The sequence below is a fragment of the Helianthus annuus genome, chromosome 4 (genome assembly GCF_002127325.2).
Source record: "Helianthus annuus cultivar XRQ/B chromosome 4, HanXRQr2.0-SUNRISE, whole genome shotgun sequence".
Classification (NCBI taxonomy): domain Eukaryota; kingdom Viridiplantae; phylum Streptophyta; class Magnoliopsida; order Asterales; family Asteraceae; genus Helianthus; species Helianthus annuus.
Window position 1 is genome coordinate 125,858,858 of NC_035436.2, and position 17,562 is coordinate 125,876,419.

The 17,562-nt window shown below is 42.1% G+C and overlaps 1 non-coding gene across 1 annotated transcript; it reads right to left on the bottom strand.

Annotated features, from left to right (window-relative positions):
• Nucleotides 1–11,793: 11,793 nt before the first annotated feature.
• Nucleotides 11,794–11,900, bottom strand: LOC118491848. The gene has a single exon (XR_004892293.1). It is a non-coding gene; the product is annotated as a small nucleolar RNA R71 (small nucleolar RNA).
• Between the last annotated feature and the right edge of the window lie 5,662 nt (nucleotides 11,901–17,562).

Sequence of the window (17,562 nt, forward strand, 5' to 3'; positions counted from 1 at the left end):
TGCAACGAAAATTACAACCTAATAACATAAAAACATTGTTCTTAAGACGCAACCACAAACATAAGATAAACACCGTTTAAGACTTGCGACTCGTCCAGGTAAAAGTCGCAATCCCTAAACGTGGATGATCCCATAACTCTAACGCAGCGCGAAAACGTAGCATACCGTGCCAGATCCTTAGTTCCCTGAAATACATGTAAATTGGAAAAATCAACAAAAATTGTTGAGCGAGTTCATGTGTAGTGAGTAAGTAAAACCTTTGTATGTATAAAAACCCTGGTATGTAGCAAATAAGGAAATAAAGAGATCACCAATGGTTTGCAAAGCCATTGATATGTGTGATGTGCAGTAGGAAGACTCAAACCTAGCAGATTTTTGCGTTGGGTACAAAGTCACCCTGAGGTCCGTACTGTTGGGCCTGGGGCTGGGCTCGCTACACCCAGATAGATCTACCGCTACTGTCCCTCGGTCCTACCATGAGGACTAATGGCCTTCAGTTCCCGCCTACCCACTCACATGATCTAAGTAGTAACCCTCCTTACGCTAATCATACCATGTGTAAAAGTACTTGTAAACATAGTAACATGTATTTCACCCCCGAAGTATAAAACTGAAAACAGTTAAGAGAAAAGGGGGACATGAACTCACAGAAGTGCGTCTCTAACAAGAAATCTCCGGGTCAACCTGCTGTGCGACGACCTACACGTACTAACTCTTATTAGACGAACGGCCGTGCCTTAGCTTAAGGTTTAAGTTTTTGAGAAATAGTTAGGCAACTATTTCGTAATTACACTTCGTAATTATTTGGTAAATATATTCCTTCCCAAGGATGGGGGTTTTAATACATGAGCGTTTTCTTGTAATTCCAAAAATATATTATTAAGTCTCACTTAAAATATATTCTAATTCTTTCTCCAAAATATAAATATTTTTCCCAAAAATATTATATTTTATTCCATATATTTTACCCAAAATAATACTTATAACAAAATACGCATTTAAGTGTATTTTCTGAAAATACGTAGGTTACAGTTACAGTTCGGGTGGTAATAATAATAATAATACCGGTGTAACTTAAATATTATGAAGGCGTTCGTATTATTTTGGAATCGTTACTTTTTAGTGTATACGAGTTATATTATTTTTACTCTAAAAATAATATTTGTATAGTTCACAAAATAGTCATAAAAATCACACAAGTGTTACTATGAAAAATATATATTTCTAAATATATATTTTAGCAAGTTTTATTTGTGAAAATCCCACCTCCGATCCTGAGAAGTTTTGTAATAAAATTATGGCGAAAGTTATTTGGGAAAACAAGTTAGAAAAATATATTCATAACACTTGTTGTAAAATATTTTCCAAGTGTTATATTTCTAGAAAAATTTCTCCAGAGTTTCCTCTGTAACTGGAGGTGGCCACGCTTTCTAGCGTATCATTTTCTTTTCAAAATTTAACCAACAATGTTCCCAACATCAACAAATAATATTTCAACATCAAACTAGTCAAAAATACACATAAATCGCAAACACATGAACTTGTAGGTTAGGTAAAAATGTGTAGTAACTTTTTAACACCTTTAGTGGATCTTTCCATTTCTAAAAATAAAATCATTTCCTTGAAAACCTTATTTTTAAAGAATATGAAGTTTTACAACTTCTATTCGGTATTTACAAAAATATTTCTTGGTTAAATCCTTTCGTTACACAAGTGTCTACACACTTGTGTGTTCGCAAAATCACTTTTAGTTTATGAAAGATCCGGCTTAAAAATATGATTTCATCTTACACTTGGTACTTTGAAAATACCACTCGTAGATCTTTAGATCTACTAGTGTAGAACTTCATTTTACAAGAAAAATCACTTTTACACAAGTTCATGTTAACATGTAGTAGTGTTCATCATCTAGTCCTTTTCATACTTTACATACACTAGTTCATGTTCTATGTACACGACTTAGCCGGGTTAGATGACGATCCGAACTACTACTAACATCAAACAACACTAAATAATCATAACAAAACAAGTTTAACAAGTTTTACACCATTACTTTCCTTTTATCCATCAAGTTCATCATTTTAGTAGACTTTTAGTTGGTGATCTTTAGTGTTCATGATTTTCAACCGACAAATCTCTTATTAACCACTCTAGACAAGATCAAGAAGGTGATTAGAAGCACTTACAACTAGCTCGAGGCTAGGGAAGAAACTAGGTGAAAAACGGGTGGTTAATAGCAACGTAGTGAGGTCCTTGTGTTCCCGAGTGCACCGAGCTTCCTTATGCGTGATCCTTCACACTTGTATGAGCTTGGAATAGCTTGAATGAAATTGAAAAGTGGTGATGGACGGGGCTTGGATCTCGGCCGAAAGTTCAAGAGGGAGAGAGAGTGGAGTTGATTTTTGTGAAGTGAATAATGTTAAGTGTTTACCCCTTGATCCATTTTATAGACCATCCATCATACTTAACCTTTGGTCAATGTGTTTAGTAGATATTAAGCACAAGAATAAAATATTCAAAGTTGTGTAAGGATATGTCCTCTAAGGGACCGAATTCGTTAGGGGAAAAGGGGGTTTGGGTTGGTTTCTAACTAGATGATTAGTATCTAGTTTGTTAATTAGGTAATTAAATTAATTATTAGAGTGTTATATAATATAACGGGTGTTAGGTTATTCGGGGACCCTAACTGGCTCAGAAAAAGAAAAACAGTGTTAATGACAATATTTTTATGTTCCGGGTTAAGTCCGGTTGTTCGGTTGGATACTGATCCGTTAAAGTGCTTAATAAGCATTTAAAGTGTCGTTAATATTATTTTTAGTGACACAAAGAATTCCCGACACTTTGGAAAGTGTCTAGTATTATTTTCCCATGTTTTTGCACTTTACTAGTTTGCTAAAATGCTGAATTTTTATATTAAAGTGTAGAATTTGTGTTTAGATTATGTTTTAGGCACATCCGGTCACTATAACTATCACCTAGTGACGCAGTTCTACATCCCTCATTTCCCTACACTCTCTATTAGTGTAGTAAACTATCTCTGGCTCATACAGGCCTTAGAGGCAGTGTCTGCCTGATGTTGGCTATATCAGCATGTTTAATGGGTTATCCGTTCATTGTGCTACTGTGCTTTTGTGCATCAAGTTCGTCACTAAAGTTCTGTATGTAAATAATGGAGTGACAAGTAAATAAAGTATGATGCATGTAAGTGTACGTATCAGAATTCATGTAGCAGTTTATTCACAATGTAAGCAAGCACAGTATTTAAGCAGTAATTAAATATTAATTAAGTCGTACGGATACTTGATTTGGTGAGGGTTGTCACATTCTCCCCCCGTTAGAAAAATTTCGTCCCGAAATTTTAAGTTCTGCTTCTAGTTGCAGGGTTCTTGGGAAATAAGTGGGGGTATTTCTCTTTCATCCGGTCCTCACGCTCCCAAGTGTATTCAGGACCATGTCTTGCATTCCAACGAACCTTGACGAGCTTGACACTGCTCCGGCGGGTTTTGTTTACTTTCCAATCCGTAACCTCAACCGGTTCTTCGACAAAGTGGAGTGTGTCGTCAATATGAATCTCGTCTGCGGGAATGACAACAGTATCTTGCGTTGGACTCTTCTTTAGATTTGATACATGAAATGTATCGTGATCACCATTTAGTTCGTCAGGTAAGTCCAGCTTGTACGCTACTAACCCAACTCTTTTTAGAATCTTGAATGGACCAATATATCGCGGGTTCAACTTTCCACGCTTCTCGAAGCGTGCCACACCCTTCCAGGGTGATACCTTCAACAATACCATATCACCTACCTCGAACTCTAGAGGTTTCTTCTTCGGTCCGCATAACATTTCTGACGATCGCGAGCCGCCTTGATGCGATCTCGGATCTGTGCAATCTTATTTGTGGTTTCCTGGACCACATCAGGACCAACCAGTTGTTTATCACCTGCATCAGACCAACAGAGCGGTGTTCTGCACTTGCGGCCATATAGAGCTTCAAATGGCGCGGCACCAATACTGGTGTGGTAGCTGTTGTTGTATGAAAATTCGACCAATGGCAAATGTTTATCCCAGCTACCGCCCAAATTCATAACGCATGCTCTCAGCATATCTTCCAATGTCTGTATCGTTCGTTCGCTTTGTCCATCGGTCTGTGGGTGAAATGCAGTGTTCAGATTCAATTATGAGCCAAAAGCTTCTTGGAAAGACTGCTAAATCCTTGACACAAACCTTCCGTCTCTATCAGAGATGATTGAGAGAGGCACTCCATGGCGTGTAACGATTTCTCTCATGTAAATTTCAGCCAATTTGCTCGTGTTATCTTTTTTCCCTGATAGGTAAGAAGTGCGCAGATCTTGTTAATCGGTCCACTATTACCCAAATAGTGTCATGACCTCTTGGCGTTCTTGGCAACTTTGTAATAAAATCCATGGAAATTTGTTCCCACTTCCATTTGGAAATCCCAGGTTGTTGCAGAAGTCCTGAAGGCTTCTGGTATTCAGCTTTAACCTTAGCACATGTTAAACATTTGCTCACATAAACAGCAATGTCGCCTTTCATCCTAGGCCACCAATAGTAATCTTTAAGATCCTGGTACATCTTATCCGCTCCTGGATGGATAGAGTACCGTGATTTGTGTGCCTCATCAAAAATAACTTTTCTCAAACCACCAAACAGAGGAACCCAAATCCTTTTCATAAAACATAACGTTCCTTCCCCGTTTGGCACTAATTGCTTCTCCATCCCACGGAGATATTCTGCTTCGATGTTTCTTTCTTTCAACGCCTCTTTCTGCACGGCGCGAATGCGCAAGGAAAGATCTGTTTGGATGATCATCTCCAAAGCCCTAACCCTTATGGGCTTGATCCTTTCTTTTCGACTTAGGGCATCGGCGACCACATTCGCCTTCCCTGGATGATACTTTATCTCGCAGTCGTAACCGTTCAGCAACTCGACCCAACACCTTTGTCTCATGTTCAGCTCTTTCTGGTCGAATATGTGCTGCAGACTCTTATGATCTGTGAAGATTGTACATTTCGTACCATATAGGTAGTGTCTCCAGATCTTAACGCAAATATCACTGCGCCGAGTTCCAAATCATGTGTGGTATAATTCTTTTCATGTACCTTCAGTTGGCGCGAGGCGTAAGCTATAACTTTCTGGCGTTGCATCAACACGCAACCCAATCCTTGACGCGAAGCGTCGCAATATACCACAAAATCATCTGTACCCTCTGGTAGTGCTAAGATTGGCGCATTGCAGAGCTTGTCTTTTAACAGTTGAAACGCTTCTTCCTGTTTGATTCCCCAATCAAACTTTTTATCTTTCTGCGTGAGGAGTGTTAGTGGTTGAGCGATCTTTGAAAAATCCTCAATGAATCTTCGGTAATACCCAACCAAACCTAAGAATTGATGAATCTTGGTTGGCGTCTTTGGAGTCTCCCAATTCTTGATCGCTTCGATCTTGGCGGGGTCCACATGAATCCCATCTCCATTTACCATATGTCCAAGGAATTGGACTTCACGTAGCCAAAACTTGCACTTAGAGAATTTGGCATACAACTGTTCCTTTTCCAGTAGCTCCAGAATAGCTCTTAGATGCTGTTCGTGCTCAGCCTTCGTCTTTGAATAGATCAAAATGTCATCGATAAACACAATCACGAACTTATCCAAGTACGGCTTACAAACTCTGTTCATTAGGTCCATGAAATCAGCAGGTGCGTTTGTCAACCCAAACGGCATAACTAGGAACTCGTAGTATCCATAACGAGTTCTGAAGACTGTCTTAGGGATACTTTCCTCCTGTATCCTTAGCTGATGGTATCCAGATTGCAAATCGATCTTAGAGTAAAAGCTTGAACCTTGCAATTGGTCGAATAGATCATCAATCCTTGGTAGAGGATATCTATTCTTGATAGTTAACTTGTTCAATTCCCGGTAGTCAATGCACATACGAAGACTACCGTCCTTCTTCTTGACGAACAGAACTGGAGCTCCCCAAGGTGAGAAGCTTGGTCTGATGAATCCCTTGTCTAACAACTCTTGAAGTTGCGTCGACAATTCCTGCATCTCTGACGGTGCAAGTCTATAAGGTGCCCTAGCTATAGGCGCGGCGCCTGGAACTCAGTCGATGCGAAACTCCACTTGCCTCTAGGGCGGCAATCCTGGCAAGTCCTCTGGGAAGACTTCCGGATATTCCCTCACGACAGGGATGTCTTCGATCTTTGGTTCAGCAACTTTCTTATCTACAATGTGCGCCAGGAAGGCAGCACATCCTTTCTGTAAACACTTACGGGCTTTCAGGCAGCTGATGATTCTTAAAGGCGTATCACGCTTTTCCCCATGAACTACTATCGTCTCACCATCTTCGGTTGGGATGCGAACGACCTTTTCGTGACAGACAATCTCTGCCTTGTTGCTCGATAACCAATCCATTCCTACTACCACGTCGAAGCTCCCCAGCTGGACTGGTAGTAGTTCCAAAGCAAACTCACGCTCTCCTAACTCGATCACACAACCTCTGACCACTTCATTAGCTTCTACTAACTTTCCATTAGCCAACTCGATTGAGTAGGGAATATCTAATCTACTAGCGGCTAACCCAAGCATATTCTTAAATTCTAACGATACGAAGCTATAATCGGCACCAGTATCAAATAAAACGGATGCAAAGCGTTGGTTTATAGGGAACGTACCAGTAACAACCTCGGGATCCTGGCGCACTTCCTTTGCTTCGATGTTGAACACTTTCCCATGGTCTTGATTCAGCTTTGGGCATTCCCTCTTGAAGTGCCCAACTTCTCCACAATTAAAACATCCTGGTACTCGACCATTCCCATTTCCTCTTCCGTTTCCACCCTGGTTGTTGCCATTGCTCCCTCCTTGTCTGGGACTCTTCGTCCCACAGGCATCCTTGTGGTGTCCCTTCCTCCCGCACCTACCGCACTTAGGCTTCCGACATCCACATTCGTGGTGATACTTACACCCATCACGTCTTGGCGTAGTTACTGAGAAAATCTTAACATCGGCATGTTTGTTGTTAGGGCAATTTTTCTTGAAGTGTCCTTTGTCTCCGCAGCCAAAGCAACCTCGAACAGATCTTTGGTCATCATTATTATTCGTTCGGGTATCTTCAGTGAGTTTCCTTTTGTTCTTTCTGGTTGACTCTACCCGTGTCTCTTCCTTCCGGTCGGGGTTTGTAGGCTTTTCTAGTCTAAGCGCTTCCGTAGCAAGTGCCATACCCATCTTACTTGCTGCAATAGTTGTTGGTGGTGTTGTTGCTGTCATCAAGCTAAAGACTTGAGGCGCCAATCCCCAAATGAGTTGTCCCAATTTCTTCAATTCTGGTTCCACCAAGTACGGAACCATGCGAGACAAATCATGAAGTCTTCGTATGTACTCCGACACCTTTGGGCCTTCCATTATCAGGCTCTGGAATTCACCTTCCAACTTCTGGGTTTCCATTTGGGAGCAATATTTCTCATGCATCATTCCTTTCAGCTCACCCCATGTTAAGGCATAGGCGGCAGTCAGGCCCTTTATTCGAACCTGAAGATTCCACCATATTCGAGCTCCATCTTGGAACAACTCAGAAACGTAGGGGACTTGTTGTTCTGGCGTACAACTGCTCATTCGAAAAATGGATTCCATACTTTCGATCCACTTTACAAAAGCTATGGCACCTCCAGTGCCGTCGAACTTCGGAGGCTTGTAGCTGAGGAAGTGCCAATGGGTGCAGCCCTGAGGTGGGTTGTTATGGCCATTGTTGTTCGAGTTACTTCCACTAGTTCCTCCTTGTGAGGCTGCATACTGCGCAATGGCGGCAGCAATGACTCCTTGAAGTTCTGCCTCGTTGGTAGGCATGCGTGTCTGGCTTCTTGGAGGCATCTTCTAAAAGATGGTTCATGTGGGTCAGGTCATAGTAAGTAAAGTGTACGTATATAGCAAAAATATCATCACATAACATCTCATGTTATAAATAAATCAACACATAACATCTCATGTTATAAATAAATCAACACACAACATCTCATGTTATAAATCATACACAATCAATCAAAATATCACATATGATGGGAATACTGCGATTGCATTGCCATAAATCGAGACCACAAGGTAAAGTGTACAAGTACATAACTGTATCATACAACATCAACGACTAAGGGCTACATCACCCCAGTCCAAAATATCAAATCAGTGTCACAATATCAATATACACAACAACAAAAGTCAGGATCTGTATGCAGTCTCCAAAAGCTGTGCAGTCTGTGCAATTGCCGTCTTCTCAACAAAAGTCCACCCGTGTCGTACAAAATAGCCCTACGCTGATGGCGGTGGAGGAGGGGGAAAACGGGATAAGAACAAACGTCGCAAGTGAAGCCAATCCTCCTCCATGGCTCGATGAGAACGCAAAAGATATGCTAGCTGCTGCTCCTGTGTCCAAAAACGAGCAGCAGAATCGGGAGATAACGGACGAGGAGGGTGTGATATCGCAGGGTGAGTCTGGCCCTGGCAGTGGCATGGTGGTCGCTGAGCTCTCTCAAGCTCCTGCACACGACGTGTCAGTGCCTCCTGCTGGATCATAAACGACCTGAGAATGTCCTCTACAGAATAACCCATGTGATAAGGATGATAAGGATCAGATGGGGGCATGACGGGCGGTGAAGTCCAGAGTAAAGGCTCACTAGATGGAGCGAAGGGTGGCACAGCAAACGGTGCAACAGGGGGAACAGCAGTATGATGAGGGATCTGCGGTACGAACTGATCTCCTCCAGTCATAAAAGGTGCATGGCCAAAAGGCTGACGAGAAGAGCCCTCTCCAGGTCGTGGCCGAGGCATCTCCTGGAGTGTGATTGGCAGGTCCGCGCGATGCGCATCAGTGACATGTGCGGGAAACAATGGTGTAACAATAGGGGCTGAAGCAGGTGCTGAAACAGGTGTAACAGGTACCACAAAAGGCGGGTAGTCATCATCATGATCTATCCACCCATTCCGGGTGTGCGCATAATGAGGGTCAACATGGGTAGCAAAAGTGCATGATCGGGCTCTATAGGCACTGGGTCAGGTGGAGGGGCAATAACAGGATCAGCAGGAATATCAGCAATATGTGGGGCATCAATATGAGCATCAACAACATGCTCATCCTCCAACAGTGGAGCAACAATGGGGTGATCATCGACAGGTACATCAGCAATCAAAGGATCAACAACGGGTACATTGATGTGTGTAAAATACAACATATAAATAACATCAATTAAGGCATAAAACTAACCCTTTTTAAGTACTAATGTTGGAAAAAGAGTGTTTCTGTCTTCCTTTTGTATTTTCAGGATGAAATGAGCTCAAATTCACAAAAGAAACAAAAAGACAGCTAATTCTAACATAAATACAAGAAAAAGAATAAAAGTAGACTGCCCGAACCCGCAACGACATCTCCCCAAGCAAAGAAGAGAAAACAGAAGCCTGAACACGCCCCGTGCTCAGCCAGCACGGGGCCGTGCCCAAGAAGCAGCAGAAAAGACAAACCTGTAGAAGCTTCTATTGCCCACACACGGGGCCGTGTCCAGTGAGCACGGGGGCGTGGCGAAAGTACAGCAGGCACATTAATTGTAATTGCGAATTACAATTAATGAAGAAAGAGAGTGTCAGACGGGCATGGGGGCGTGTCCAGCGGACACGGGGCCGTGCCCAGCCTTCTGTTCAGCCTATAAATAGGAGTGCTTGGTTTCATTCCAATCCATCCCTTGGCACACCACCTCTCTCACACTTCATCCACCACCCACCACCACCATCACACCATCATCCACCACCATCATCCATTGTCCATCGTAGAGTGTGTGAGTCGTCTCGGGATCCAAGATTAATCGTAAGAGTTCTTGACAATCAAGGCCATGTTTGCCTAAGTCTCTTACATCACTTGGTGAAGACAAGTGTTTAGTATAATACTTTTTATTTTTAATCTTTTGCACTTTTTATTTGGTTTTGTATTAATGACTTTAATAACTAGTTGCTTATGTTGAAGGTGATCTTTTCTTATCGTTTGTCCGTGGTGTCTTGGCATTATTTTACTGTCTATATAAAATAAAAGATTTTCACCATTCATATCTCCACGGTCTATATGGAGGTATGTTGGCTACCTGGTCGGGGGTTAAGGGAACGGTTTGGTAAGGGTCTTGCCCTTCTTCAGCGTTTAGAGGTCCTGCAAGGGACCTGGGTCAAATTTAGTAGGATCTCCTTCAATGCCCATAGGTATTGGATGGCGGGGTTCCAAACTCTTTGACCCCCTCATAAGTTAACTACTATTAATACTATAACCCGGCTATTTAGGACTGTATCCCTGCTGACTCAGACTACTTAGCCGAGGGTAACGTCACCGCCAAAAGCGGGGCCTACCACAATTTGCATTAATAACTTAATTCATTATCTTCCAATAATTCAACCCTTTAGGATTGTATCCTTGCTGACTCAAACTACTGGGTTGAGGGTAACGTCGCCTTCAAAAGAGGGGCCTACTACAATAACTAAGATAATCTCTTAAACAAGTGCAAAAGTGAGAAAATAATCAAAGGTTATACTAATACACGAGTCGGATCCAAGTGATTCATCTTGTCTATCTGTTTTTATTTTTATTTTTCAGCATTTACTTAGTTTTTATTTTCTTAGTTTAAAAACATTTTTTAACTTTTTGATTTGATTAGACATTGAGGATAAACCGGTACTAAAAGCTCTTGTGTCCTTGGACGACCTCGGTATCTTACCAACACTATACTACGTCCACGATGGGTGTACTTGCCCATATGTGTGTTTAGTGTTAGTGAATATCGTGTTTTATAAATTTAAAACTTGGCTAAAGGTGTAAAAAAAGGGCTTAATTATACATTAAAAATATATTACACTACACACGCATCAAGTTTTTGGCGCAGCTGCCGGGGACACAAGGATTTTAAGAAAGTTAGGAATCAACGGCCTAATCATACTTTTATTTTTCTTTTTTAATTTTTAGGATTTTCTTAGTTTTTCAGCTTCTGCAGAGCTCAGCACGGGCCGTGCCTGGTCGGACACGGGCCGTGCCCAGCATCGTTACAGGCAGTTTTTAGTTTTCCAAGTTACACAAGGCTGACCACGGGGCCGTGTCGGTGCAACACGGGGCCGTGTCCAACTTCCAGTAACTGGGATCTGGAAAACAATCACTGTAACTCCGACCACGGGCCGTGTTCACTGAACACGGGGCCGTGGTGAACCTTCTGACCAGCATTCTTTTCTGTTTTTATTGCAGGACTTGGAACCAGACGCCAATCTTACATAGTGTATAAGCTCCAGTTCTAATAAGGACATAAAAGAACTCTAGAAGAACCCGAACGCTTTCTCCGAAAAAGATTAAAAGCTAAAAACCAAGAGAAAGTTTCGGGTGATCCACCTCCAATGGCGGACCAATGTACCCTCATGGATTATCTACGACCTACCGTAGGTAACCTAGGCGCCGCTATCAATGCTCCGAATGTTGAAGCTGATAACTTCGAACTTCGGCCGCATCTGATACAAATGCTCCAAAACTCCGCAACCTTCCATGGGCTTGCGGACGAAGATCCCCATCTACATATCACTAATTTCTTAGAAATATGTGATACCTTTCGGATCAACGGAGCATCAAATGACGCCATCCGCCTCCGAATGTTTCCTTTCTCACTAAAAGACCGAGCGAAAGCTTGGCTCAACGCCCTCCCAGCTGGATCGGTAAACACCTGGGATGAACTAGCCCAAAAATTTCTATATAAGTATTTCCCTCCCGCTAAAACGGCTAAATTAATGACTGAATTTAATACATATTCACAAGAGGACGGGGAATCCTTATATGAAACTTGGGAAAGGTTCAAGGAGTTATTACGCAAGTGTCCACATCACGGCCTTGCGATATGGCAACAAGTATCCACTTTCTATAATGGATTGTTGCCACACACAAGGCAGACACTTGATTCTAGCTCCCGGGGACTTTTAGGTAATCGATGCCCGCATGAAATATATAACCAAATTGAGGAAATTGCTCAAACCAATTTTCAATGGCACACCCCCCGAGGCAATAAATCTATTGCCCCGGGCGCCCATAAGGTCAATGAAAGCACTTCTTTACAAGCCCAAATTGAGGCCCTTTCTTCAAAAATAAAAAAATTGGAAATGACAAAAACAGTCTCGGTTATGCCTTGTGAAGGGTGTGGTGGGTCACATGAAAATTGGAGTTGTATGAAAGAAACGGACGATCAACAAGAATTGGTAAACTACATTGATAATAGACCTAGGCCGTCGGATCCTCCAACAGGAACTTATAACCAAGGATGGCGAAACCACCCAAACCTTGGATGGAGAGAACCCGGCAATAGTAGCAACCAACAAACCCAACGAACAAACTTTCAACAACCAAGAAATGAGTCACAAAATTTCACTCAACAACAAAGTGGACGAGAAAGGCTTGAAGATACTGTATCTCGCCTCATCTCCGACACTGAAAAGAAAAACTCGGAAAGATTTCTACAATTAGAATCAAATTTTAGAAATCAACAAGCTAGTATTCAAAACATAGAAAAACAATTAAATCAAATAGCTCAAAATTTTGCCGAGAGACCGCAAGGCGCATTACCTAGCAATACCGAAACAAACCCAAAAGCGCAAGTTCAACTCATCACTCTACGAAACCGCACCGTAGGGCCTGCAGAAGCGCCGCCGCCAACAGAAGAAACGGCACCCACACCTCTGCAGGAAAAGAACTCCCCTTCGTCACCAGAGCCTACCAAAGCTCCTCGAGTTCCGTACCCTGGTAGGTTAATTCGTCAGAAGACTAATGAGCAATTCGCGAAGTTCGAAAGTCTATTAAAGCAATTGCATGTCAATATTCCTTTTATTGAGGTCCTAACCCAAATGCCCAAATACTCTAAGTTCAAGAGGGACTTCCTCACTCATAAAAAGAAAATTGAAAATTTGCAATTAGTCAATTTAGGCGAAGAATGCTCTGCCCTCGTACTCAATAAACTTCCCCAAAAGAAAATCGATCCCGGAAGCTTCACGATTCCCTGCTCAATAGGGGAGTCCCCCGTTCGTAATGCCCTAGCCGATTTTGGGGCTAGCATTAACCTCATGCCCTCATCAATGTTAAAAAGACTTGGCCTGGGAACCACGAGTCCTACAAAAATGAGCATATAACTCGCTGATCGATCCGTCAAATTCCCACAAGGTGTCATTGAAAATGTCTTGGTAAAAGTAAGCAGATTCGTCTATCCAGCCGACTTTGTCATACTCGATATGGAGGAAGACACCGAGGTCCCCCTCATACTGGGGAGGCCATTTCTTGCCACCGCACAAGCGGTGGTAGATATGAATGACGGAACACTCACCTTGAGGTATGGGGATGATGAAGTAAAATTCGGAGTTGGGAAGAGAATAGAGGACGACGACCCGGTCAACTACATGAAGGTTATTGATTCGAGCTTGGATGCTGCTCTCCGACGGTGTAACATGGGACGCCAAGCATCCCACTCAGAAAATATATAACCTCACATTGGGTCTAGCCAAGGACCCTTATAAACGTGGCGCACCACGGAGGCATTCCGCGGAACTATCCTTAGTCTAGTTTAATCTTTTAGTTTTAATTTGCAGGAATAAAACACACTCATGGTGATAATGGATGAAAAAGGGAACGAGAAAAATGACCCCATGCACAAAGAACGAAGCAACCCGACACAAATCTCCATTACAGAAGGCTCAACACGGGCCGTGCTCAACCAACACGGCCCCGTGCTGAACCACCTGCAGAAAAACGCCCAGTTGAGGTAACTGGACACGGGCCGTGTTCACCAGACACGCCCCCGTGTCCAGGCTTCTGTCTCATTTCTTTAATTTCTGTTACTGGCACCTGAACACGGGGCCATGTCCGGTCCCAATGGGGCCGTGTCCAGACGGCCAGTAACATAAATCTTTGCTTTTTAACACCACATTACACATCCAATCAACCTAAAAATTTATTTTTGGGACACATTGAGGACAATGTGTAATTTAAGTGTGTGGGGGGGGGGGGAGCTAACACTTTGAAACTTTGCAAGTCCTATCAATAAGCCTTACACAAAACTCTATTGGAACTGCTAAACACCCCAAATTTTTTCAAAAATTTTCAATTTTTCTTACTTGTCTAAAGTTTAAGTTGGGAATCACAAGATTAATAAGGTTATATGTTTATAAAATTTACAACCGAGAGCGTCGTGATAACAAGAACCAACATAGGAAAATTATGAAACGGCATAACAAGTCTAGTTAAAATTTGATTATATATACTGGATCACATTAAAAACCCATTCCCACAAAAGTGAGTTTTGAGCCTTTATTGAGCATACAAATTTACATCTTTAGACTAAATGCTCATTTTTCGTTTCTTGTGTGAATAGCCGCTTGGTTCTTACAACTCTAGAACTTGCCACGATGATTCATTCCCGGTCCTTACCAACTTAAACCCAAGTAAGTAAATGATGGAGGCATTAGGACTAACCATTTTTTTCTTTCTACACCATTATTTTTCAATTTTTTTTACCACCTACCCAAAATCCCCCTAGTTAACTCCTTTGAGCCTAAACCTTTCGTTTCTTTACCCTAAACCCTTTTTACCCACCAAAAACCCTTTTTATTTTTCACCCTTTATTTTAGTAACAAGCTCGGTTTTTCGCAAGCTCGTTCTTTTATGTGACTGAAAAAAAGAATATGATGAAGTTAAAAACAAACAAGGTATGCAAACAAAAGCTTGTTTGGAGAAATACTTCAAATAAAAAGTCACTAAAAACAAAGTGTGTTACGAAAACCGACGCTTTTTACGCTTTTCGCCCTTTTACTAACCATTAACCCAACCACCCACCTTTAACCCAAGCCTAACCCTTCACCCAAAAAGTCCTCTTGATATTTACAAAGGTATAAAGTTAAAAAGGAGGAGGATTGATTGCTTGGCAAGCCTATGGAAGGCGTAAGTTCCATGCCGCTCTCGAGTGATTCACTAAAAAAATACAACTTCGGCCGAGTGTTGAGTGATTCCTCCCGTGAGGTATGTGAACTTGTATATAAATGGAATTTTAAAAAAGGCATGTTATGCCGAAATAAGTAATTTATCCTATGAAACGTTCTAAATAAATCATAACGAATAGGATTGTAAATAAATAAAAATAAAACCCAAAAAGATCTTGGATTCCCGACATTCTATGACAAGCCAAAAACCTTCTCTTCTACCCATTCCATTTGGGAGTGTAAGCCACATTTAAAGAGTTTTGCTTGAGGACAAGCAAAAGTTCAAGTGTGGGGGTATTTGATGTGTGTAAAATGCAACATATAAATGACATCAATTAAGGCATAAAACTAACCCTTTTTAAGTACTAATGTTGGAAAAAGAGTGTTTTTGTCTTCCTTTTGTATTTTCAAGATGAAATAAGCTCAAATTCACAAAAGAAACAAAAAGACAGCTAATTCTAACATAAATACAAGAAAAGGAATAAAAGTAGACTGCCCGAACCCTCAACGGCATCTCCCCAAGCAAAGAAGAGAAAACAGAAGCCTGAACACGCCCCGTGCTCAGCCAGCACGGGGCCGTGCCCAAGAAGCAGCAGAAAAGACAAACCTGTAGAAGCTTCTATTGCCCACCACGGGGCCGTGTCCAGTGAGCACAGGGGCGTGGCGAAAGTACAGCAGGCGCATTAATTGTAATTGCGAATTACAATTAATGAAGAAAGAGAGTGTCAGACGGGCATGGGGGCGTGTCCAGCAGACACGGGGCCGTGCCCAGCCTTCTGTTCAGCCTATAAATAGGAGTGCTTGGTTTCATTCCAATCCATCCCTTGGCACACCACGTCTCTCACACTTCATCCACCACCCACCACCACCATAACACCATCATCCACCACCATCATCCATTGTCCATCGTAGAGTGTGTGAGTCGTCTCGGGATCCAAGATTGATCGTAAGAGTTCTTGACAATCAAGGCCATGTTTGCCTAAGTCTCTTACATCACTTGGTGAAGACAAGTGTTTAGTATAATACTTTTTATTTTTAATCTTTTGCACTTTTTATTTGGTTTTCTATTAATGACTTTAATAACTAGTTGCTTATGTTGAAGGTGATCTTTTCTTATCGTTTGTCTGTGGTGTCTTGGCATTATTTTACTGTCAATATAAAATAAAAGATTTTCACCATTCATATCTCCACGGTCTATATGGAGGTATGTTGGCTACCTGGTCGGGGGTTAAGGGAACGGTTTGGTAAGGGTCTTGCCCTTGTTCAGCGTTTAGAGGTCCTGCAAGGGACCTGGGTCAAATTTAGTAGGATCTCCTTCAATGCCCATAGGTATTGGATGGCGGGGTTCCAAACTCTTTGACCCCCTCATAAGTTAACTACTATTAATACTATAACCCGGCTATTTAGGACTGTATCCCTGCTGACTCAGACTACTTAGCCGAGGGTAACGTCACCGCCAAAAGCGGGGCGTACCACAATTTGCAGTAATAACTTAATTCATTATCTTCCAATAATCCAACACTTTAGGATTGTATCCTTGCTGACTCAAACTACTGGGTTGAGGGTAACGTCGCCTTCAAAAATAGGGGCCTACTACAATAACTAAGATAATCTCTTAAACAAGTGCAAAAGTGCGAAAATAATCAAAGGTTATACTAATACACGAGTCGGATCCAAGTGATTCATCTTGTCTATCTGTTTTTATTTTTATTTTTCAGCATTTACTTAGTTTTTATTTTCTTAGTTTAAAAACATTTTTTTAACTTTTTGATTTGATTAGACGTTGAGGATAAACCAGTACTAAAAGCTCTTGTGTCCTTGGACGACCTCGGTATCTTACCAACACTATACTACGTCCATGATGGGTGCACTTGCCCATATGTGTGTTTAGTGTTAGTGAATATCATGTTTTATAAATTTAAAACTTGGCTAAAGGTGTAAAAAAAGGGCTTAATTATACATTAAAAATATATTACACTACACACGCATTATACATCAGCATGAATGGGGTCATGCTCGAATACGGGGTCTGGAGCAACTACTGGCTCGGGGGCCACTGCAGGCTTCGGATCGTCAAACTCCATCTCAAAACCTGCGTGATCAGCAAACATAGGGTCAACAGGAGCCACGGGATCCTCCATGGGCTGATCTAGGTGAATAAACTCAATCTCCTGGTCTGGATCGAAACCATGTGGGAAAACGGGGTCAGAATCATCATCAAGGTCATGATCGATCGCAAAACTCGGGGCAGGGGTGGGTGCAGCGGACGGCGCTCTATCAGGGTCCGAATCATGTGAATAGTGCTGCACTCCCTGCGCATTTGACGGTGCAGATGCCACAGGCTCAAAGGAGTCTGGGACGGGTGAATGAACAGGTGACTCCTCAGCAGGAGCATCCGCGAGAAGTAAGAGATCGCCAGCAGCTATGTGGGCCTCGCCCTCAAGATCATCCTCTAGTGGATCCTCGTCAAACAAGTCGACGTCGTCGTCAGCGACTACGTCAAGGAGCATATCAAGAACAGGATAAGAGGCAAGAGGT